The sequence below is a fragment of the Amblyomma maculatum genome, chromosome 10 (assembly GCF_055883805.1).
Source record: "Amblyomma maculatum isolate TAMU_Amacu chromosome 10, ASM5588380v1, whole genome shotgun sequence".
Classification (NCBI taxonomy): Eukaryota; Metazoa; Arthropoda; class Arachnida; order Ixodida; family Ixodidae; genus Amblyomma; species Amblyomma maculatum.
In genome coordinates this window covers 86,763,278-86,788,178 of record NC_139353.1, presented here as the reverse complement: position 1 = coordinate 86,788,178, position 24,901 = coordinate 86,763,278, and the positions used below count along the sequence as shown (strand labels likewise).

General features: G+C 46.4%; 1 pseudogene; it reads left to right on the top strand.

The window, feature by feature from the left end:
* The first annotated feature begins 23,587 nt into the window (after positions 1–23,587).
* On the top strand, positions 23,588–24,286 carry LOC146176944 (uncharacterized; annotated as a pseudogene).
* Positions 24,287–24,901: the final 615 nt, after the last annotated feature.

The following is a 24,901-nucleotide window of genomic DNA, read 5'->3' as shown; positions in this document are numbered from 1 at the left end:
GGATTGACTGGTTTGCTTCAGCATAGTGTGCACATATATGCAGGCTCAGGCTTCTGGGATTTAATCTCCCCATCTAGGGCTTTCAGAAACAGCTGTAAGGGATGGCTCTGCATATTTTTTTACCACATGAAGCCCTTAATGTGCACTGGTGGTACACACCGGGATTTAATCTCCCCATCTAGGGCTTTCAGAAACAGCTGTAAGGGATGGCTCTGCATTGCCCTTAATGTGCACTGGTGGTACACACTACATGAATGTCAACCAAGTTGATGTTTTCAAATTCCCCTTGTGACACAGTACTCTTTTTTATGCTAAAATGGCTTGACACTGTACCACTTGGAGCTATCACTCCCCAGCAACCATGTTAAATAATAAAAACAACAATATAATATATTCTGGATGGTAAGGAATAGAGTTTATTACATTTAAAACCAAAACAGAAGGCCGACAGTATAGTGCATAACAAATTGACTGTAAAACATTGCTATAACAAATCAAATCGAAAATTTTTCAATAAAATAGCCGACCGATCTTCCGAACTCCAGTAATTCAGCCTTAGGCCTCATTCTGACAGCCGGTTTTTCTCTCCTCCGTCGCCTACATCGCGCCGGCGCTCGCCCGAGAAGGGGAGTTAATGGTGTCAGTACTCCCCGAAATCGGGTTTTGCTCCATGGCGCCGCCGGTCCGGCGAGCGGCAGACTCTGCCCCACGAAAGACAGACCAGTGAGCGCGCTCGCTTCTCTCACGTGACTCTGCGTCACGGCTTGCGTGTCGCGACCGAGTGAGCGCTGGCGGAGCGGCCACGCGGCCATCGCGGGCTCGCATGCAGACGGGAGTGCGCGAACACAGAGAGAGAGAAAGAGAGAAAAGCGGGGGTTGCCCTCCTGTTTGGTGCCCCTCGAAGCGCGCGCTGACAAGAGACAACAGATGCCGTTTATTTTATTTTTTTTTTCATTTTTCAATGCACCGGGTATCGCAGCTAAACATGACCTTCTGCAAAACTTTACGATATTTCAGTTGTATGTTTGAATGAGTGTATCCAAAGAAATCTTGCAAGTTCTGGCGACCCATTCCATTATTGATGACAGAGTTATTATAGATGTGCGCATTTATGCTGAGCTTGGATACTGGCTTGATGTATATTCATACCCATTTGTTGTTCCGTAGTACGTGCCGTGTTTGTACTGAGGCTGAGATAAGAAGGCGTTCCAACTCTGAACTGCTGCGAGAAGTCGCGACACTAAAAGCGGAATATAAGAGACGGGGAATTCTTTTTTTTTTTATCCGAGATGCTGAGGTAACACTATTTTCAAGTAGTAGATTTGTAATTTCACTCCCTTTTCATTTTGGAGCTACGCAAGCACCAAAGCACAAGAGGCTAACAAAAAATGCCGATTTTATTTAATTTTGCAATACGCAGGACGTCACAGCTAACCTCGACTTCCGACAGATTTGCGTGAAATATTATTTCAGTGGGCGCCATTCTAGCTTGATTTTTTAATGCTTGTATCAAAACCATCGTGCCATGTTGTAGCGAACAATTCTTTTATTGATAGAATAGTTCATTATGTTTTCTGTGATTGTGCTGATTGCGAAGAATAATTTTAGTGGAGTGAGCATAACTTTCTGCGGTTTAATACATGCTTGCTATAATTATACTCATTTCTTTTGGCGCAGTACGCGTGGTGTTTGTACTGTTACCAAAGCTGAGATGAAAACGCTTTCTAGCTCCAAACTGCTGCTAGAGCACGTGAGACAGCACGCTTTTTTTTTTCCCCGTACAGACCCGGAGTACACGATTTCCACCGCTGCAGGGAGGGCAGCCGCCCTCCGTATTTTTTTTTCTTGCAGGAAAAAAAAAAGCGCTCTGACGTAGAGTCGTGGGAGCGGCAAAACCCCGCCTGAACAGGTTTGACGGCGTCCGGCGGCCCTTTATGTTTGAACATCGCGCCGCTCCATCCGTCGTGCGGTGTCCCCCGCCGGTGGCGGCGCGACGGAAAGGAGCACCGGCTGTGAGAATGAGGCCTTACACAATATTTCGAACTGCATTCAGGAACTGCCATGGGCCTCATAGGAAAGTATACATTTCCATGACTCTGGACTCTGTGGTGTCTAAAAGTTATTCTTCGGACCAAATTTGGCACCAGCAATAATGTGGAGATTATTTCTTGGCAGAAGTCTTGCTTTTGCAGTGCAGATGCGAGTAGGCATTGGTGTCGCAAGCAGCTGGTTTTTCGCAGCTGTGAAAGCAAGGCGAAACATTCATACAGATGGACTAGCTGGGCTCTGTTCATCGTTGCCATTTTAGGTAATGGCAATAAGGAAATGCTCGTCATCACAGTAGCTTACACTGAACGCACAATCTGACTAAAATGGAACATGAGTAGGTCTAAAGAATCCCACCGTGCAGGAGACACTCGAGGCAATGAAAAGACTCGTTAAAAAGAAAAGAAGACACAGGCATGCCGCGCACTTGTGAAACGAATGTTGTTTCAAGTTCTTTGGTTCAGGTAAATCTCGTGGTGCAGGTGTGCGATGTATGCAAGAAAGCTCAGAATAAGCCTTTTTTGCCTCCTAAAGTGTTCTAAAACTGTTTTCAGTTTCTCCAAACTGAAGTGAGCACTGTGAAAAGAATGAATGTCTCCAAGACATTCTTGCATGTGGCCTGTTCATACAAGCCAGCAACTTTTGCCCCCGCAAAAATTGCGGGTCTTCCATCTATCCAGTCTTTGACCCAGGCCTAAAGAAGTGCAGAGCACAGGAGGCAATGAAACGGCTCGTCAAAATGAAGACAGGTATGCCATGCACCTGACTTATTGTAAACAGTGGAAGGAATGTTGTTTCAAGTTTGCTGGCTTCAGGTGATGTCCACTAAATTTCTTCTCATGCAATACTTAACCTTCAGCTATATAGAAATTATCCTCATTTACTCGCAATTCATGCACAATGGCATAGGACATATTTTTGCCGATAAGATACATGCAAGAAATCCCTGCACTTAAGCAATGAGCCGCACTCTGCTAGCATGCCCTTGCCTCAAAACGCCTCCTAGGAGACCTAGCCAATTGTAATTCAGTCCGGTGCTTCAGCCACTTGAAACGTCTCACTAGCTGACAAATAGTGATGTTAGCAACTAGATCAAGGGTAGGTCTAGATTCTGATAAGTGCTTTAAATTCACAGGTGGATACAGATGGCTTCATTCAATTGGAACCTGCAGCAACTGACCTCAATGAGCCAATGAAGGAAACAAGCATGAGTGCGTACAAGATCCATATTCAGTTCTGGATCTTTTGTGCCCGGCTCAAGAGGAAGACATTTATGAATTCGAGTCGTATTTATTAATTTCTTCAAAAGCAATAAACGTGCTGCGATTCTGGAAGCAGGATGAGAGGCTGTAGTCCTGCCTAGCCAAAATTGCCCGCATTTGCTATGGAGTGCTATCATCGTCAGGCGCTGTAAAGAGGCTGTTTTCTACTGTAGGAGCTCTGCAGAAAGCATGCACAGCTTCTCTTTTGCAGAAACTGGTGTTGTTGCAAAGAAATTTCATGTTCGTATGAATCTAGCTTGCTACGATAAGGCCGCTGGGCAACTGTGGTCGCTTACTGCGCCATCTATTGAGCTATATAACAGCAGCTATAAGGCTTGCCTCACCCTCTTTGGTAAAATGTTAGTGTAAATATATACACGTGCCCATCTAATAAATGCATATTACTCCATTGTTTGCTATTCAAGTGCCCAGCTACCTCATTTCCTAATTCACCCAGTTAGCATGACGAAGCGACTGCAGGCTGTGCTGGCTGCTATCAGTGCAGTATCATGCTGCTTGGGGTGCACATGTGTGGTGCAGCGTGGTCTGCGTGTGTGTGTCCAGAATGAATGAATGTGGGGTAACAGCAACACTGAATCATTGCCACTGAATGAACGCAGGGTAATCACAAATTATGAGAGAATAAAAATGTGAACCACTTCTAAAACAAAGTGGCAAAAACAAATTTACGCACCAGATTCCAAGCGTACATTGTGCATAAAGCAATGCAAACTGAGGAGTTGACATTGCTGAAGGAAGCATCAACTTCAACACTACACACGCACACAAGCACAGCATAGAACATAAAAGGCTACACTTTTTTACTTTTGAATATATAACACTTGCTATACTGATGTCTTTTCTATGAAATATATTCAACAGTTTAGGAATTATAAAGCACAACCTATGTTTTTCATTTCTTCTACTAAAGGTATAGCCCAGCACTCACAGCGTCTTGTGCCATAGCGTGTACATGTCTACTAAAATTAGCTAAAGTATGCAGGTTTGTTACACAGTTGGTTCCCGACACAATAAATGTCAACAAAATATTTGCCGCAACGAAGTACTTTCTGTTCCCCTCAAAACACGCACATCACTCAATATATTAAAATTTTCTCAATGCCTAAATTATTGTGTGAGCACAAATTCACTTTTCCTACCCGCCTTTTATAAGCTGAATACCGTGCCAGCAATTACTCTGCATACATCTCCTAAGCAGCGGCTTGCAGAAGCTAAATAATTCATGGGATATATACTGATTATGTTTTTGTGTATTCGCTACAAAAGAAATTTGATTTGGAACCATTTAATTTGCCATAGGGAAGCGTTGAGGCCATCAGGAGCCTTGATGGTACAGCACAGAAGAGCAAACACAAATCTAAATCTACAGCCGCTTCCTTGCTTGTGTGCTCCCAAATCCACAGACACGTTGAAGCGGATGCACAGAGCACTAGCCTAGGCACCGATTTCTCGTGTCACGAGCGTAGATACTCTTTCCGCCAGTTGCAAAGTATGCCCCCACCACAAAGAAGTGGAAGTTTCCTTCGCTAGACAAAAAGCATGGATTACTGCAGAAAAGAAGAAGGCAACTACTGCCACTGAGTTTGGCATCATGCCGGGTTCACTGCCAATGATTTTGAGAATGAAGACAGCATAAGGAAGGATCGGTCATCAGGCACTTCGGCACAACACAGAAAGGTGAGGACGCCAAAAAATGAAGATCTCGACAAGGCCGTCTACGCCTGCTTCACCAATACGAGGGCCAAAAAGTGTTCCCCTGAGCAGCAATATGCACCAAAAGGACCTGAATATTATGCTTGCCTGCTGGGACTTGGCGACTTCAAAGCCAGCACAGAATGGCTCAATCTTTTTAAAGCGCAGTCCACTATCAGGACCACTAGGAGTAATAAAAAGCAAGCAGGAGAACTTGACTGAAAAGGAAAAATGAGACTTGAAAAAGTAAGAGAAAAAACAGGCTAACAAAATTACGGCTGTGACAGTGGAAAAGAAAAAAAAAGAACGGTTTGCGCGAGACAAAGGTGGAGGGCCAAAAAAGCCCTGCCTTGCTTGGCCAAAGGGCACCCATGTTAACTCAGCGCAGACACCAAAGAAAAATGAGAAAAAAAAAAGAGAAAGGACATTCATAAAATACTAGAACATATCGGTTACACCAAGATGTCTGCAAGGCACCTTTTTCTCCATGTCATGCAAGTGAAGGTATGGAGAAGGTTATGTCTCAAGACTTTTACAACTCGGCTGTGGCAAAAGTAAGCATAACATACCCAGATATATGTGTCCAAACTAACGCATACCTTTTCGGTGGCCTGCAAACACACAATTTGTAGCATTCTATCATTTCAGCATAAGCAAAATGACAGAAGAAAAGGTCGAGCAAAAGGCTGAGCAAGAGCTGATGCAAGACACCAGAGGAGAAAAAATAGAAGTGCAGTTGCCTCACTGAAAAGAAAAAGAAAATAGCAGAGGTAAAGAAGAGAGTTCAGTTTTTCGAAACAAAGAACAAGCGCTTCACAGACCTGAGTGAAACACTCCAGAGTGCTTTGTGGTCAAAAATATTTGACATGAATACGTGACCAATTCATAGAGCAAATGTTTGCATGTTACAGCGTTCAAGGCCTGCCATTAATTGTGCCCATTTGTTTTTCAGTAACCTCAATTGCACACAATAAGTGGATTCACTTCCATGTGATATGAGGGGGGGGGGGGGGGGGGATAGTAAACAAGCCGTCGCCATCACACTTGGCATGGCAGAAAGCACGCTCCACCAACCTTAATATAAATAGGGTCAGTTAACCAAACAAAGCTGTCTTCCGGCACTGCCATGACTGGCTGCCTTAAGTAGCGCTGCAGTCGTACCAGGCTCTCGAAGGCTCGAACATGGGTTAACTTGCGCAGTGCGTCCCAACATGGTTGGTGCAGTGTTCGTTGTTTGTGCCACCTGTGCTTAAATGCAAAGTTGAAGGGGCTAGAATAACCATTCCGACGTGCAGCCAGGAGCAACAAGACAGCAAGGTGTTTTTTCTCAGCTCCGTATGACGCAGCTGTCTGTGTGGCATGGGATTGTGCGATTCTGTTGAGAAAAAACTTTGACAATTACTTGTGTGCAACTTTCATTTTCACGATGAAGACATACTGAAGACGTGCACTCACACTATTAAAGGCAAAGAAGTAAAAATCAAGACGGGTAAATGGATCCTCGCTGAAGAATGTGTACCAAAGGTTTTCCCTAACCTGCCTTCATACCTATCGAAGCCACCTACAAAGAAGCGAAAACTTCCTGACAAGAAAATGCAGTCACAGAAGAAAAACAAAGTGAATCAGTACCGACTTTGAAGCAGCCTTACACTTCGACGTGCCTGTGACAGACAGCGAGGCCATTTTAAAGGAATTCGAGGATGTTCCTTTACCGTCGCCACGCTGGCAAGTGATAGCGGGTGACGGCGGAAACAGTTTTGTGACATTTTTTGTGCTTAGAATGGAGCAAAAGGTACTGACTTAGATAAGTGTGCCGTTATCACAGAAAACTGATCTGTCAGTGATAGCGGACGCGGTTGTGTTTTGAAACCTTGCAGAACCATCAGCACTCTCCTGCAGCTGGCTGAACTCCTGTCAAGTGTGAACTGACTTGAAGTGTGTCTTGGCTGTCAAAAGCATGTGCTGGCAAGCTCCCAAATGAAATAAAGAAGCAGCCAGTTTGAAGTTCTTGCAAAAAAATGGACACTCCAGTTCTTACCTAAAACTTGTTCTGAAGTTTTTAAATAAAAAGACTGAAGAACAGTTCAAGCAGAAGCAGCAGTAGCAAAGGCTGAAGAACTAAAAATTGAGCTTATGCACAGCACTTAAGAGAAGAAAGCTGCTGAAGAACATGAGAGATTTAAAAGCGAAGTTGACAACTGATACACAAGACAGTCTCCATTTCAGAAAGGGGCCTTTCTGTCATCAATAAAGAACTGAAAGCCAAAGGCTTGCAAGACATACACTAAACCAATGCATGGACCATGAACCGCCTCCCGTTGCGAATCGCAAGTCCAAAGGTATACAAGCTCATCCGCTCCATTCAGCTGCTGGTGCTTCCAACTTGCAGTCGCCTCGACCAAATCATGACGGGAATGCCATGTGAATATGGCTTCAACAAGCTGGCACTTGATGCAATATAGGCCTACTTCTCTAGCAATACAGATAAGACGAGTAATGGCACACTGTTAATTGATGAAATTTAACTCTCAGTGTTTGAAGTTTAATCCCTATATACAAGTTTGATAGCGTTGTTAACTTTTCGGGAACAGCACCAAGTGAAGATGGGTGCCGGCTGACCAGGTACTTGTGGAGTTTTTTTTCTCTATCTTTGACCAGCTGTTGCCAGCTTTGCAACCAGAGGTGCTGCACCAGGAGTTGTATTGGCAAAGAGTGATAGAACCACTTTATCAGTTTTAATGCCTTGGAGAAGCAATTGTGGCAGTTCATTAAGATGGAGCAGGAAACAGCGGTCCATGTGGACTCACCTGGGGATCTCCGGTAAGCTGGACAAGGCCAGAAACGAGATACCGTATCCCTCTATAGAGTAAGGGTGATACCTGCATTTTTTGTGTGATGTGCCTCACATAATCAAGTGCATCTGTAACCATCTGCTGACTCACACAAAGCTGCCGTGAGCATACGTAAGCATGGCTGTCTGGGCAAACCTAAAGCAGCCACAAGACCTTCTGCAGGAGTGCATGCCACAGGATCTCCTGCAGCCAATATGCGGCGGGAGTATGCAAGCAAAGACCAGCCCCCCCCCCCCCCCCCCCTCCCCCCCCTCCCTTTCCGACAGCAGATGCTACATTCAGAGGAGCAATGTAGTGATTGTGGAAAGCAGAGAACAAAAGTACTCCTACTCCTCTAAGGAGGATGAGTAACGCAAAAGGGCTGCTCGACACCACAGTTTCCTTCTACCCTTGCCCAGCACAGAAGCACCCACTGCTAGGCATAACAAAATATCCACAGCAATAATCAGAAAAATACCTCCAAGGAGCAGGCACAGAGGGCTATAGTCGCTGCCCTCAGAAGATAATACAGTCAAACCTCGATATAACGAACACGCATAAAACGAATAATTGAATATAGCAAACTCGTCTGAAGTATTTTTGCCAAACACATGTATTTTTAACTTCCTATAGCAAACGCGGTTTGGTATAAATCGGATAAAACAACTTCAGGACGCCGAGCACTACCTCACTTTATTAGCAGGAGGCAGGCTTCGTTGCACTACAGGTGTGTTATGCGGCGCAGCAAACGTTCCGGACTACCTTGTAGGCGCTGACAGCGCCACAGATGCCACGTCGGCATTGAGAGTAGACAGCCAAAGAAATCGTTCGCATCTCACAATCGCTGACAGCGCCGCTTCAGCAGCTGTGGCAGCGGCATGATCGAATGTTGTTGCTTTTGCCCTTTCGCGTCTTTTCTGTTAGTGTTAACAGCGGCGTGGCCATTGTAGCGTGGTAGCGTTCTCTAAAGTTTGCGTCAGTGGCTGTGTCGTGTGTGGTGCGTGGCGGTGCGTAGTGCTGTGATGGCTGTGAACATGAAAAAAAAGAGCGGCACTGACGTTAAAGACCAAACTCGAGATATTTCAGCGTGTGGAGAACGGCGAAAAGAAGTGCGTTCTTGCGGACTTATTTGGCATCCCAAGGAGCACTTTGAGTACCATTCTCAAAAACAAAGCCGTCATCAAGGCACAAGCACACGAGACCATACGGACAAGTGCACAGCGTCTACGGCCCCCTGCGTTCGGTGACGTGGAGAAGGCGCTCTACAAATGGTTTTTGGACATCAGAGCTCGAAACATACCGGTGTCAGGACCGATGCTTCAAAAAACAGAGAAAGACTTTGCCTGTATCCTTAATGCCGAAAACTTCGTAGCCAGCTTCGGATGGCTGCAAAGGTTCAAGGCATGCTAGGACATCGTAGGCACAACGATCTCCGGCGAAAGTGAGACAGTTAACTGCGAGAGCACCAAAAAGTGGTTGGAAGAGGAGTGGCCGCAAATCCTTGCAAAATATCAGCCCAATGACATCTTCAACGCAGACGAAACGGGCCTATTTTGGCAGATGCTACCCAGACATACCCTTGACGCGCGTGGAGGGCCGTGCTATGGCGGGAAGCAAGGAAAGACCCGGATCACTGTTTTGCTTGCCGCCAACATGGACGGCACTGTGAAGCTGCGCCCCTTCGTCATCGGTAGATTTAAAACCCTGAGATGCATGAAAGGGGGCCGCATACTCCCCATAGAGTATGCTTCCAACAAGAAATGTTGGATGACGCGTGGACTTTTCGCGAAGTGGCTGCATGCTTGGGACTGCGAGCTTGTGCGCGAGGGCCGCAAAGTGTGCATCTTCCTTGATAACTGTACCGCACACAACAAAGATGTCGCACTCAATAACATTGAAGTTCGCTTTCTTCCGCCTAACATTACAGCCAAGCTGCAGCCTTTAGATCAGGGCGTCATCAGGGCCTTCAAGGCAATTTACAAGAGGAGACTGATTGACACTCTTCTCGTGAAGCTTCGTATGAAGCAGGACTTGAAGATTGACTTGCTGGGACCAATCCAGATGCTTAAAGCAGCATGGGACAATGTGAAAGGCGAAACGATTGCCAACTGCTTTCGGCACGCTGGCTTTGTTCCAGCAGAGGCCCGTGCAGCAAGTGATGATGTTGACGATGCCGATGAAGCAGAAACAGAGCTCCGCGAGCTCGATGAGGCCGGGCACTATTTTTCCCATCATGTTGGTGACATGCCCGCAACAATGCCCGTAAAAGACTTTGTAGGTGGCGACGACATCGCACCGACCACGGCTGTACTGACGGACGTCGAAATCGCTGCGGAAGTCTCTGAACATCCCAACGAAGCTAGGCTGACCTTGCAGACGATGAGAACATTCCGAGTTCACAAGAAGTGCTTGCTGCATTAGATTTACTGCGCCGCCACTCCAGTGCTATTGAGGGCAGTGGATTTGCCCTTGTCGAATGTTTGCAAACTGTGGAACAGGGCGTGATAAGAAACGCGATCAACGCAAAAAAGCAGGCCGCGATAATGCAGTTCTTTGCGCCTAAATAAATGGACATGACCCAAGTAAGCACCCTCCGAGTTGCTGTGTCTGCTTTGATTGAATTTTGCTGCTCTTGCATGTATTTTCTGCAAAATTTTATATTACGAATTATGGATAGAGCGAACTATTTTCCGATTTTTTAGCTGTTCGTTATAACAAGGTTTCACTGTATGCATTCCCCTGCGGCCATTTGCTATTGAGCAACTCATATACTTTTGCTTATTTTTTAACAAATATCGGAATAACGACTCCCCAACTGAACTTCTGAACAGCGTGAACCTTGCCAGTATTAGTAACCGCGCCCAAACTTAAGTTCCTCTTCCTTCTGATAAATGGTGCTTCAAAAATAGATTCCGAATTTTACTTAGTCCCTTCATCTGAAAGAAACACTAGAACTAAACATTCACAGCATTTAGAAGAGTATAAGTTTGATACTGACACCTCTCGTTATTCATTTTTTCCACAAGCAATTAGGGAATAGAACATGTTACTTGAGGATGTTGTTGGCTCCGAATCTCTGCGAATTTTTCTTTCTAACCTGCCGTAATCATTTTTTTTCGCCAAACATGATAATCTAGCGTTTGAGTACTACAACTGTTAAGAAATATTACTTCACTCGTACTCATGTTGCATTGCATATTACACTATAGACTTTACCGCGCATGATGGCTACTCAATTTTCGAAGTTATTCCATAGTGGTTATATAACTTATGACATGCTACTAATTACCCATCATGATGTACCCCAATCCTGCAACAGCCTCGAAAGAGGCTAGCAGTATGTTCAAAATAAAGATAAATAAATAAATAGCTTAGAGGGGTAGAGACACCAAATTACAAGGATGTGCAAAGCTCGTCATGTGCTTCCTAAGATGACTGTGACAGTGCGTGGTCACCTTGCAGATCATCGTTTTTTATGTAAGTGCCAGATGGCTGTATCACTTCCAGCAAAGGAATGGCACTGCCTGGCAATGCCATTCGTTGCAAGAATGCTTGTGGCAAAAAAAAAGAGATGCGGGTAAAAAGACAAGAAAAAAGTTTTTTTCGAAAAAGACAATTTTGTGTTTTCTCGCATTTTGTATTTTTAAGTCTTCATTTATGTATCAAGAGTCAAAGCCAAGAATTAACAGGAAGTTAGTAAAAAATGCAATTAAGGCACTCGCAGTGGCTCATGACAGTGAAAATTTGACCATATTTCGGGTACGTGGCATTTTCTACCACGGCATTTCCCAGCGCTACTAGACTAGGTTCAGTTTTCAAACTTCCGTGCTTGTACGGGTCCGCCACCGATTCTCTCATTGAGTGGCGCCGCTGTCGCACTTTGTTCGGTCAACGCGGCGCGGTCGGTGCAGTGTCACATTGTTTTGGCTGGCTTGGCGTTGTGTATGGATGCATGTTTTACTGTTGTCTCGATACTTTTTGCGACCGTCGTAGCCGATCCGCGTTGTTTATTCAGCAGTCTACAAAACAACGATGCCGACATGCTTCGTGCCTGGCTACACCAGCGGCTATGCAACTGATACCAACAAATCAGCTGGCCTTTCTTTTCTGCTCCCAGCGACGAGACATTTCACTCCGCATGGAACAGGGCCATCCCACGCGCCGACAAAGAGCTGTCTGCCAAGTCTAAGGTTTGTGACATCCATTTCCACGACCAAGACATTATCAAAAACTATGTACATGTAATCAACGGGAATGTTGTTGAAATGCCATGGGGAAAGTGGAGCTTCGTTGAAAGTGCTGTCCCGAAGGTTTTCCCAAACCTTCCTTCCCAAGTCCACTCAGAAGAAGCGGAAAGGAAGATAAAGCACTCGAAAGACATCTCAGTGTGTTGCACGTTGTGCTTCGGATCGTCGAGTCGCGCCTTCGACTATGCATCGAAGGCCCCCGCGAGACAACTTTGGGCGACACCTTTCATCAGCACCGTTAAGACAAGTCCCAATTTGAACAATCTCTATTTTTGCTTATTAGTTATGGTTAAAGAATCTAAAGACTCCAAATTACAACTGGTTGTCATTTGCATAAAGCCCACCTGTGTGTAGAATTACTGTGCATGTGCATGATTATTGTTGCAGTGTAACGCCCTTACTTTTGATTGTTTTATAGTTTATTATTGCAATAAATGTTGGTTTTTGAGATGTACACCTCTCTGGGTTTCTCGACTGGCGTTCTAGATTTGGAAGTGACACCGTCACAAAAGCTGCCACTGAAAATCTCGAACGGGCCAGGCAGCTGACTACAGGCGAGGCATGATCCACGAGTGCCGCAGTAATGTTCAATGAAACATAGCAGAAGAGAGGCCAAAAAAGCCACATTTGTGTTAGTACAGCTATCTCTCTTTTGATAGAGCTGTTTTTAGACTATGAAGTTCTCTCTAACTACTGCCTAAGCTGTAACAGGCACAAGGCACTGGAGGATGAAGAAACATGGAAGACCTTTCACACAAACAACCTGCTCGGCACATGCGATGGGGACCGAGGCTGCTCTAAGAATCTGGAAGAGGACAGACTTGTATGCAACACCTCTCCAGTTTACAACTTTCCCGTCGAATGGGGGATAGCAGAGCCTATGCTGCAATGGCAGAGCTGTATATGTGTGGCTGCCTTCCTGTGCAAAAAGGAAAAAAGGATGACTGCGCAAGCCACGCTGCGAAAAGACTAGGCACTGCACTCTGGAAGATGAAGTTTCCAAGAGGAGAGAAACTGAAAGACGGAACAAATCACAAGCTGCAAGGCTATTTACAAGTTGCAATCACCAGCAACAAAGGAAATGTAAGGGATGTGTATTGTGCTGCCTGGGAGTCCTACTTTCATTCCTGCTCAAGGCATGGTGCAAGCAGCCACATATTTTGCCCAGACTGAGAGGTGTCTTGGTGCAAGCACAAGCGGGCAATAGGTTTGGGTCAGCCAGCACCAGTCCGCACTCCCATGCCGAGCATTTCCCAAGGCAAGGCTGTGCTGCCAATCTACAAGAGATTGACCGATGAAAGCTGCTGCAAAGCTGTGTTAAAAATACATATGCAAAATGCAGCTGAGTCGCTGCATATTGTGCTGCTGTACCCTAAGACAAAATTTGCGACCCAAAACGCAGTTGAGACAGCGACAGCTATCGCCATCCTTTTGTTTCACAAAGGGCACACAGGCTTCGAGGAGGAGGTACAGGAGCTTGGCATTCTCCCATAAAAAGAACTGCTTCCTCTAAGCAAGGGGGCCAACAAGAGGCATATTTCAAGCATATCCACAAGGGCGAATGCAGAAGCTAGGGCCTACCGTTGCAGCAGAACAAACAAGGGCCGTCTGGAGTAGTCTGCTTGTAGGGATTGTGAGGGCAACATATGGGGCTGGTGCCTTGTAGCTTTGTATATTTTTCTAAGACACTCTTCCTAACATTCTGTGTAAATTTCATTAATATATACTGAGTAATGTTGTAGTAAACATGTTTTTTAACTTTCAAATTAATTTTCCTCTGTTCCTCATCTTGTCCCAATTTTGGAGTTAGTGCACTAAAATTTTAGCACTCTTCACATTACCCAATCACAATGAAATTTGGCATATTTATGCTTTAGGCTGTCCTGAATTCAAAGAAAGAACTTCAGACCTTTAACAAACATACTCCGTGAGATAACTTCAAATCTTTATTTGTTGGGAATGTAAAAGTGATATTTCACATTGAAACTTTTTCAAAAAAGCACAGCAATGAAACACTATATTTTCATGCATTATTGAATTCTACTATTTCATTGCGAGCAATATGAGCTATTCTTACGTGGGCTCTATGTTATCACCCGTGTGCACAAACATGAATTGTTTTCAGTTACATAATATGTAAACAATGAATCAAATTAGCTATCAAAAACTAAAAGCAGATTTGAAAAGCGGAGCTCAAACTTTCAAATTATGCAAGTTTCATTCAGCTGTGAGGAACTAGAAATCGGTTAAAAAAAAAAAAGCATTTTCAATCTTTTCATTTTTGGATTCCTGGCATAATTCTGCACCTTTAGGCACATCTTTATTTAAATCTGATGCGTAATTGCACAGTACTGTCGATTCAAGATAGTATAGTTTCAAAAAGCACCCTTTAAGTTGAGGACAAGCAGTGCTCGTTTCGACCCCGCACCGCACAAAAAAGAAAAGCCGCACCTATGCTATCTTGGTCTTGTTTGAAAGTTTGCACATCTGGCCTCCCATCCTCTCTCGGCCAGCTGCAATAAAATAAAACAAGTGCAAAGTTTTGTTCAACGCGCATTCTTATTGGTCAGTTAAAGCACGTGGCCCAAATGGCACCACCTGATAGGCTTAGGCAGGTTGCCCTGGCATGAAAGCTTTACATGCCGCCATTTTGAGCGAGTCCTTGCTACTGCCCAGAACTATGCCCAGTGGCCTAAAGAAGCACCATGAGGTGTGTCCGTTCGATCGGAGACGAAGGAAAAGAAAGAAGAAAGTATGGGAATCGTCTTTAACATCTGAAGTCAGCGACCGACGAGGAGCAAGTGCAGATGAGCAGCCACCTGATAGCTGCGGAGAAGCAGAAAATGCTTCGCAGAACGATGCTTCGCTAGACAATGCGCCCAACGCGCCGACAGACACCAGACTCGCCGACCAACACACGGACGGGCAACTGTCCGGCTGCCATAGAGAACCAGACACCTTGCTAAAGTTGCACTACTGGACAGCGCACCCAACGCATCTGCAGTCTCTGGCCGAGTGAGAATTGACTCGAAAACTGTCACCGACAATGACATGAGGGAGGCAAGCGCTCGTGAGAAGGCTACACTCTAGCGGTTCGCGTCGATGGCTGCAAAGACTTGAAAGATGGAGCCATTCATGGAACTCAGTGGCGCAACAGCATCGATCACAGACAAACGCAAGGCAGCACTTACTGCTGTGACTGAGTGGAGTTCGCAATGGGTACAGGGTGAAAAGAAATGCAACCAGTTTTAAATTAATATCCTTGCCGAGCATGCAATGCTCGCAACAGGTAACGGCCAGAGAGCCATGAATGACATTTTTCAGCGGTGGTCCTGTCTGGCCAAGGTCTCTGCAAGACATTTCAGCGGCATTTGAAAAAAAAAAAACTCTGAACCCCGGTATAATGCGTGCAGCTGAGGCTGTTATAGCTCAGTGCGCAGAAAACACAGTTGTACTTTACGAAAACTTGTGTTTCGGACACAAAGGGAACACTGCTGTGTGCTTGGATGGCACCTGGATGACCCTTCTTCGCATATAGGAGTAGCTGCAGTGGCGGAGCTATTCACCGGCTACATCCTGGACTACGTCATGCTTCCGAACTTTTGTTTGGGCTGTGAAACTGGACCCAAACCTGCCTTTGGTGAGTATGCTGGGTGGAGGAAATCCCATCAGTACCAGAAGAACATTGATTGCAAATCTGGCCAAATGGAAGTTGAGGCTGGATTGATATTACTTTGTTGCTTTCTAAGACTGCTGGAACAAAGTACACAACCAAGTTGTGTGATGGTGACAGCCGCACCTTTAATGCTATCAAGGATGCCAAGGTGTACGACTTCGTAGATGTAGAGAAAGACTGCATGAATCCTATATAAAAAATCATGGGTGCAGCGCTTCAAAACCTGCTCCAGAAGCACAAAAAGTGAAGGCATGCGGGGACTTGGCGGGAAGGGGAGGCTCACAGCAGACCACATCAACAAGCTGAATGCCTATTATGATCGAGCACTCAAGTCTCACTATGGTGATGATGTCGACGCCATGCAGACAGCGGTAATGGCAACTTAACACCACGTCACATCAACCGACAGCTGCTCTAACCACAGCCTGTGCCCAAGTGGCAAGGATTCTTGGTGCCGACATAATGCGGCAACAGGAGCAAAAGGTGTGCCACAGCCAAGGTACAAGTATAACTTGCCACCGGACGTGGCAAAGGCACTTTTGCCTGTGTATGAGTGCTTAGCAGATGGAAAGCTGCTGGAGAGGTGCAAGCGAGGGAAAACCCAAAACTCCAATGAATCATTCCACTTCTGGAGTATGGTTTCCAAAGAGCAGCATTTCTCCCTTTTTGCTGTCCAGGCAGCCTGAGTTGCAGAAGCAGTGCTAAGCTTCAATACTGGAAACGAATATGCAGCAACAGCCATTCTTCAAGAAATGAATGTGAATGTGACAGACTCCGGCCCAAAAAGAGCCAAAGAAAAAGTCGTGCGTCAAAACGGGCATTACCACTGGGTCTCCAGATGATGGCAAAAAAGAAGCACTAATCTGGGTGTGCCCAGGTTATTCCCCAAGTGCATTCTTGCAATCTGAGGAGCTCCTGTTTTCATAAAGGTGCTTGAAACCATTCTTCTTTGCTTTCTCATAACTACAGTTTTGACACACTGCAGCAGTTTTGGAGTGAACATATCTCTGCTTACCATTGTGCTAGCACAGTAATTTTTTTTTTTTTGAAAACAAACTTCACACATTGGTCAGTAACATTTTAAAAAGATACTTTGTATAAAGCAGGTGCGAGAACTTTTGCTGCAGCCCCAAGCTTAGACCTAATTGGCCTAGGAAGCTCGCTCTTTTACTACACTCCTTAGATGGTAAACGTTAATTTAGCATGCTAAATTTTATTATGGCGTCAATTGTTTAAAACATTATCCAACTCCAAATGAGAAACACAAAATTGTAAATATTTTGAAAACTATTTGTTGTATGAAAAAAATAATGCAGTTTAGAATCAGTGCATATAGCTTTCTAAAACATGAAACTGTCATCGGAATCAATCCACAAATAAAACAAATTGTTCAAAGAAGGGTATCCCCTTTAAAGAAAAAGAAGTGTAAGGATGGAAACAAATCACGTCTCCGCATATCGGTTCTATTCTGCTGCAACTCCAATGAAAAAACTCAAGGCACTAGTTATTGGCAAGTCTGCTGAGCTGCACTGCTTAAAAAAGCATCTCGTTACCCAGCAATTTTGGCGTTTGGAGAGATTTCACGTGGCAAAAGCACCCTATGCGAACCAGATTCTAGCATCTTTCAGATTCAGTGGACATTTTCATAGAACAAGGATGAATAGACAATTGCGAGGATAACTTCGGTTTCAGAAAGACTACTCAGGAAGCATAGAAAATAAAAGCAACAGCGTCTAGCTTTACTACATGGCAGACCGTGTCATAAGACAGAAATTAAAGCAAAAGCAGCTTGGCCCCAGACACGTTTCTCATTTCAGCATAAGTAATGCTGGGTCAATTGCAACTGCCGATATATAATGATGGAGTGGTGGGTATGCCCAAGTGATGCTTCAGAAGGTGGTGGAAGCTCACCTATACCGCATGGAGGATAGCCTTACATCATAATTTTTACCACATGCAAGCTACACATAAAAAGCATACTCGAGCTGAACAGCCTTTTACATTCTCTGACATCCTAAACTTGGGTGCCCCGAGCATGAGGACCAAATGCTGTCAACCATCTTATAGCTTTACGTTCTTCATAGGTTTAGTTTCTTAATAAACGCCTCAATAAGAAAAGAGAGTAAGTGACAGCAACTGATCCTTTTAAAGCTGTGCCACTGCAAGCAAATTTAAGGGGAGACGTAGGTCTTAGAACGGTCAAAAATGGTCAAAAAGTCGGATTCTTAACAAAGTTCATTTTTTGGGACATCTAACCTATCAGCACCTACACTCAAATTATTAAAGCTGAATTCGGTAGGGAAGTATAATAAAATCGGCTTTCAGAACACCACGGCAGCCACAAATGTCTCCGAAAATAGAAAATTTTTTCGAACTTCCCACGCACTTTGTAGCCGGCCGACCAGCGCCATGTTGTGCTTGATCTGAAGCTGTTTTCTTTGTGCTCAATTTACGCTATCTCACAATAGTGTTGCTGAAGCGGATTGGCTACCCGGGCCGTTTTCCCGAAGGCCATTTTTCAGGTCTGTGATTCGTGGCGTTCTGTGCCTCCCATTGGCTGGCGTGACTAGCGCGTCATTCGTTTTTTTCTCTTTTGCGCTCGCCGCTGTGACTGCCGTTTTGTGTGCACTTGCTTTACTGCTCATGTTTCCATTCTGTGCCTGGAGTTTTTCTCTGTGATCAAGATGCCAGGAGACAGTTGACTCAGCGAGCTTTTGGAAGCCGCAAGAAACGAGCATGGAACGGAAACAGGTGTTGGCTACAAGTGCACCGTTGGTACCTGTTGTGTTAGAGCCGGTGCCGGACTGGGATCTGCCGGAAGCATCGACCACAGTGCCCCATGACAAAACCTCGGGACCAAGTTGCAGCACGGATTGCATCTCAGAACGCGGCACTTCATGTTGATGCTATGTACAGTCGAACCTCGATATATCGAACACGGATATATCAAATTATTGATTATATCGAACACTTTCTATATCACGCGGAAAATCGCATGCATTTTTAATTTTTTATTTCGAACGGCGTCGGTTGCCAAATGGATAAATCGAACTCCGCCACCCCAAACCATGTGCACTCTGTTGACAGGAGGCGAGCTTTCCTTCAACGCCCTCGAAGATAGCGGCGGCGCGATGGGCGTTCCCGACTGCTACGCACGATCGCTGCATACATCGGTCGCGCCGAGGGCGCCATTTGAACGTAGCGGCGTATGCACGCGGCGACTTGGCCGGGCTAGGGTGGCTAGCCTGATTTAGTTTGTCAACGACTAACCGCGTCTCGGCGCCGCCACTTGTGCTGCGCCAGTCGTTGTTATTGTGTGTGGCCTAGGCCTGTCACGGCGTGGTCGGTGTTGTGATGGCTGCAAACGCGAAGAAGCGGACGACCCTGACATTTGCTGCGAAATTGGAAGTGATCCGCCGCGTTGAAAATGGTGAAAAAAAGTCAAACGTCGCCGAAGCTTTCAGCATACCGAGGAGCACTTTGAGCACTCTGCTGAAAAACAAGAGTGACATAAAGGCCAAGGCGGAACAAAACCAGCACTCAGGCGCGCGGCGGGTGCGCAAAGCTGCCTTTGAAGACGTTGAGAAGGCGCTGCACAAATGGTTCATCGACGCAAGGGCCCGGAATATTCCTGTATCGGGACCGATGATACAACAGAAGGCCAAGAACTTTGCGTAGAACTTCAATGCCAGCAGCGGTTGGCTGCAACATTTTAAGGCCCGCTTTAACATTGTCGGGAAGACAGTCTCGGGGGAAAGTGAGGACGCCAATGAAGGCGAGATCAAGAAGTGGCTTGAAGAAGAGTGGCCTAAGATTCTCGTCAAGTATGAGCCCAATCAGATATTCAATGCTGACGAGACGGGCCTGTTCTGGCAAATGCTTCCGCGACAAACGCTCGACACGCGCGGAGACAAGTGCCACGGCGGCAAGCAAGGCAAGGCTCGTATTACAGTTCTGTTGGCTGCGAATATGGACGGCAGCACGAAGCTGCGGCCACTTGTCATAGGCAAGTTCCAAACCCCGAGATGCATGCGCAACTGCCCCAGTGTTCCGGTGACATACGCATGGAACAAGAAATCGTGGATGACTCGGGAGATATTCCAAAAATGGTTGAAGGCATGGGACTCGGAGCTGGCGCGTCAAGGCCGGACGGTTTGCCTCATCGTTGACAATTGCACAGCACACCACACTGATGTCCAGCTGAGCAACATTGAAATTAAGTTTTTGCCGCCGAACACGACGTCGAAGCTGCAACCATTGGACCAGGGCATTATTCGCGCTTTCAAATCCATTTATAAACGTCGGCTGATCGACATTTTGCTTCTGAAGCTGCGGATGGGCCAAGAGCTAAAGATACACCTTTTGGGTGCCATTCAAATGCTGAAAGCCTCGTGGGACAGCGTCAAGCAGTCGACAGTAGTTCACTGCTTTCGGCATGTGGGTTTTGTAAGCCGCATTGAAGAAGCTTCCAAGCAAGCAACTGAAGAATCAGCGTTGGACGACGGCACAGAGGAAGAATGCCAGCTCGAAGAAACCTGGAGCCAGTTGGAGCGCTTTGTCGGTGCTGAGCCACACAGCATGTGCATTGATGACTTCGTTGGCAATGACAGCATCGGAACAGTGGCGGAGTTGACAGATGTAGAGATTGCGGCGGAAGTTACTGCTTAGCGGCCAAACGAAGACGCTGCCGAGGTTGATCCCGTAAGCGCTGCCCCGCTCCCGACTGCAACTGAGGCTGTAGCTGCTTTGGACCTTGTACGCCGCTACTGCGGCGCAATAGAAGGCGCTGGACTATCGCTTGTGGACCGTTTAGACTGCGTTGAGGATGCCGTGGTTAAGCACGCGGTTGCCAATTTGAAGCAAGCTACGCTGCTACAGTACTTTAAGCCAAAGGAATAAATACTTTGTTTGAAACTTCAAGTGAGTATTTATTGCGCCACTGTGCTACGATTGGTTCATTGATTGATTTGTACTAGTTTTTGACGCGTTTTCGACGTGATTTTGTATATCGAATTCCGGCTATATCGAACTATTTTGCAATCACTGCGCTGTTCGATATATCGAGGTTCGACTGTACTACTCGATGGCGGAGCAGATGCAGCATATTGAGCGATCGGCGCAAACCAAGTCCGCTCTGTCAAAAAAGTCAGCAACTCAGCGTAAGTTTGACCTTCTTGGTATCATCTCTGAGTGCCAGATGCCATGTATCCTTTAGGCCAAGGTTTGCCGCGAGGCAATCGCGCACCTAGTTCCATTCTTGTTGTGTGAGCTGCCTTGCATAACTCTCCATCTCCCGTAGAAGGGAAGAGATTCAAAGCCTTAAGGACCAGTTTAGTTTGCTCTTAAGCCATCTTTTCTGCAGGCTAGAATGTGCTTCCCACATGTGGAGAAGCCGGTTATCGGTAACCTCAGCATTTTGGATGTTAGGCATCTTTTGTGGCCGAGTGAACGTCACCTCGGATGCTAGCCAGCCAGTCTTGTAGGTTGTCTATGCACTCTGGGGCTGCAACACGAATAGCATGAAAGCAGTCCCAATCTGTGATTTTGAGTTGTTTAAGTCTGGCGGTGACAGAAGACAAGGAGAGGGAGGTCTGAATTATGTAGTGGTCGCTCCCTAGGGAGTTAATAAGTGTTTAGCCACAAGCACTCTGTGATGTTCCGCGTGAGGGTGAGATCCGGGGAGGTGTCCTTCTGAACACTATTCCCTATATGGGTGCGATGTTGTGTATCGTTGACCAGGTTGAGACCTTCTCTTTGGAAGAATGTCCATAGACATGAGCCTTTCGAGCAATTCTTTGCGCACCCCCAGTTGCAGTAGCTTGCGTTTAAGTCCCCTACTATCATTAATGAGTGGTAGGCGTTGATGCTGAGAGCACGTTGTAGGGCCTCTATTAAGGGGGTTGGCTTCGCTTTGAGAGGACTGTTAACATTTAGAACGAAAAAGCTGGGGCTCTTTCGTTCCTTGGGGAGCAGCTCAACCAGTAGACAACACCCTGTACTTCGAGGGTGTGATCCGCGGCTGTGTAATTCCGATGCACTAGCGTCGCAACTTTGTGTTGCTGAGATTTTGACACCATGTGCGGTGTGCAGTTTAGCAATTTGGCCGGGCCGTTTGTTTCTTGTAGTGCGATAATAGTAGGGGTTTTTTCTGTCGGGAGAGCCTGTAAGTGGAGCTGCAAATTGCTACGCTTTGGGCAGAAGCCTCTGCAGTTCCTCTGCCACACGCGAATACTATGGTGTTCTGCCATTCTGGGGGTCGGGGGTAAGGTGGGAAAGAGGGGTCTGGCCTGCTATTAGCGTACCGAGAGCAGTTTGGATCTGCTGCATCTGTTGTTACATTTGTTGCTGCAGTTGCTGTTGCAGCTGGACTTGCTGCTCGAGCACTACCATCCTCGCGTCCAGATTCGTTGCCCAGGTGTTAGTGCTAGTAGCTATGGATTATAATTTTTCTCTGATCTTTTGCTCAAGAAGTGTGATGGAGGCTACAAGGTCAAGGTTGGTCGGGGTCTGAGTTGGCAGTCTTGATTTGTAGCCTTCCTTTTAGGAGGCTTGTGTGATGACGAGTCTGAGGGAGTATTTCTACGGCAGGACTCGGGGGAGGCAGAGGGGGCGGGTGTGTTTTGCTCAAGGGAGGAGTCAGAGGTTCCTGCGCGCCCTCTGCGGGTAACTCAATATCAACCCGAATGCTCCCTCTGCGGGGCCCTGAGGGCTACATTCGAGCACATCATGTTTATCTGTAGAGAATTTCAACCTCCGGCCCAATGGGGCCTAACGGACCACTAGGGATGGGAGATCGCGGTCTCCAGCTCGGACCCGGCTAGCCAAAAAAGGCTGATCGACTGGGCGGGAAAGGTCGCCACCAGGCACCACCTGCCGAGATCAAGAGTCGGCCCAGACCTAGTGCGTCACCTTGTCGATTCATAAATAAAATTTGTACCACCACCACCCCTAAGTGCCAGATCGCTGATTCCAGTACCGAGTTTGTGATTGTGGACATAAACAGGCTAAACAACTTTTTTGCGCAAGCAACGTGCGGAGAAAGAAGTCTGTCTTTGAGCAAGGCAAAAGAAAAGAAGTATGGCCTAGCTGGAAAGCTTCTGCTCATCTGCAGCAGCTGCAACTTATAGAAGAAGCATTTTTCTTCCCCGCAAGTCAGCGGAATTGCCTCCATCACTCCCTTTGAAGTGAACACGAGGGCCATGAAAGACATAGAGCCATTAGGCAAAGGCATGACTGCCCTTGCAGACTTTTGTGCCTCTATGAACCCCTCGCACCGAGGCCTGCACCACAAGATCTTTCGAAGATGCCTGAGAAGCTTTGTGGAAGCTTGCAAAAGCACTGCAACCGAAAGTGAAATTGCAAGTGTGGCAGTGATCAAGAAACTCCACACAGACTTTCTGAATCTGGTTCGGAACACTGACGTCATCTTTAATGGTTCCTGGATGACATGTGGTCGTAAGTCACATATAAGTATTGGCTGCATTGTTGAGCTCTACACTGGTCTCGTAATTAACTACATTGTGTATTCCAACTTTTCCCTTGAATGTGCCTTGGGTCCACAGCCACAAGACGAAAAGTAGGATGACTGGTTTGCCACACGAGTGCCAGCGAAACATAGACTGCTACTCTGGCCGCATGGAAGTGGAGGCGGTGCTGACTGTGTTCCAGAGGTCTCTGGCCAAGCATGGTCTGCGCTTCATGACTGTACTGTCTGATGGAGACAGCCGGACTTTTCATGCCTTGTCCAAAGCAAAACTCTATGATTTCATTCAAATCAACAAGGAAGACTGCATCAACCATGTCCACAAGTGAATGAGAACTGCTCTTAGAAACTTTGTAGAAAAAAGAAGGGTCAGAGCAAGTCTCTTGGTGGATGAGGCAAAGTAACGCAGGAAAAGATCAAGAAGATCACATACTACTATTGTTATGCCCTGAGGAGCAACAGAAATGACATGCCAGGCATGAAAAAAGCAGTGGAACCTATACTCTTGCACATGACTTCCACTGACGATGCCCCAAACCACTCTAAGTGCCCTCAGGGTGCTGACTCTTGGTGCAAGTTCAACAGAGCCTTGCTAATGGTGAGCTTCCACCGCCACACAACAGTGCCCTCCCGGCTTATGTTGGGGCTGCTCTGGAGCAAGTATTTGCAAGGCTCAGCGATGCGAGCCTGCTGGCACGATGTAGCGAAGGCAAGAGGCGGAATGCAAGTGAGAGCCTACACTCTGTCATCTAGACGCAGACCTCCGAGAATGGAAACGCTTCACTGAAAAGTGTGAAGCGGGCCACTGCAAAGGCTGTCGCCATTTATAACCAAGGGAGGAAAGCAACCAATGAAACTACAGCTGCAAGTCTGGGCTATGCTGCTGCTGCTGCCTTGCTTGCCAAAGCATAGAAAAAGATGCTCTGCATTTGCGCAAAGCAAATGGAGCTCATCCGAAGAGCACTAATACAGTGCCTCCTCTTAATATTTTTCCTAATCTCTGTTTCTTCGCCAAAAAGCACCCCTAGGGTGGTGCAGCCATGGAGAAGCGACCGCAGCTTGAGCAAAGAGTTCAGGACCATTGACTTGGCATACAGTAGCTGGCAACCGTAGGTAAGAGTAGGAGAATCACTAATGCATCCTAAGCCAGTATTAGTTCAGTTTAAGGAGCCTAGTCCAAGCAATAATTTTGCCTCTACCAAGCATCTCCGCATCAGGGACTTGGCAGCCGAAGAGGTTGAACATGATTTTCTTGCACTCTGAGCTTGACCGGCACGCAAACCTAGGATCGCACCGCATCCAAATCGGGTCCCCAGAAAGCCACGCGCCTGCGCAGTGAGCCCCGCATTCCCGGCCGCTTCTTTGCCTCGAATGCCCCGGCAATGGCGGCCTCCAGTTCAGTCAGCCGGTATGATCCATCAACCATGCAAGCCCGTAAAAATGGACACCGTTCAATCTAAAGATTTTACCACATCTGGGAGGAATACCTCGACAACATGGTGAGAAATTAATGCAAAAAAGCCACTGGCTCCTAAAGTCACCGGCGTCGCCGTCTAGCAACAGGCAGCTGCCAGCTCTACCTTGAACCTCCCAGCCTAAATGGCGGCCGCTGCAGATGCCACATACTGGATGTGGAGAAATCA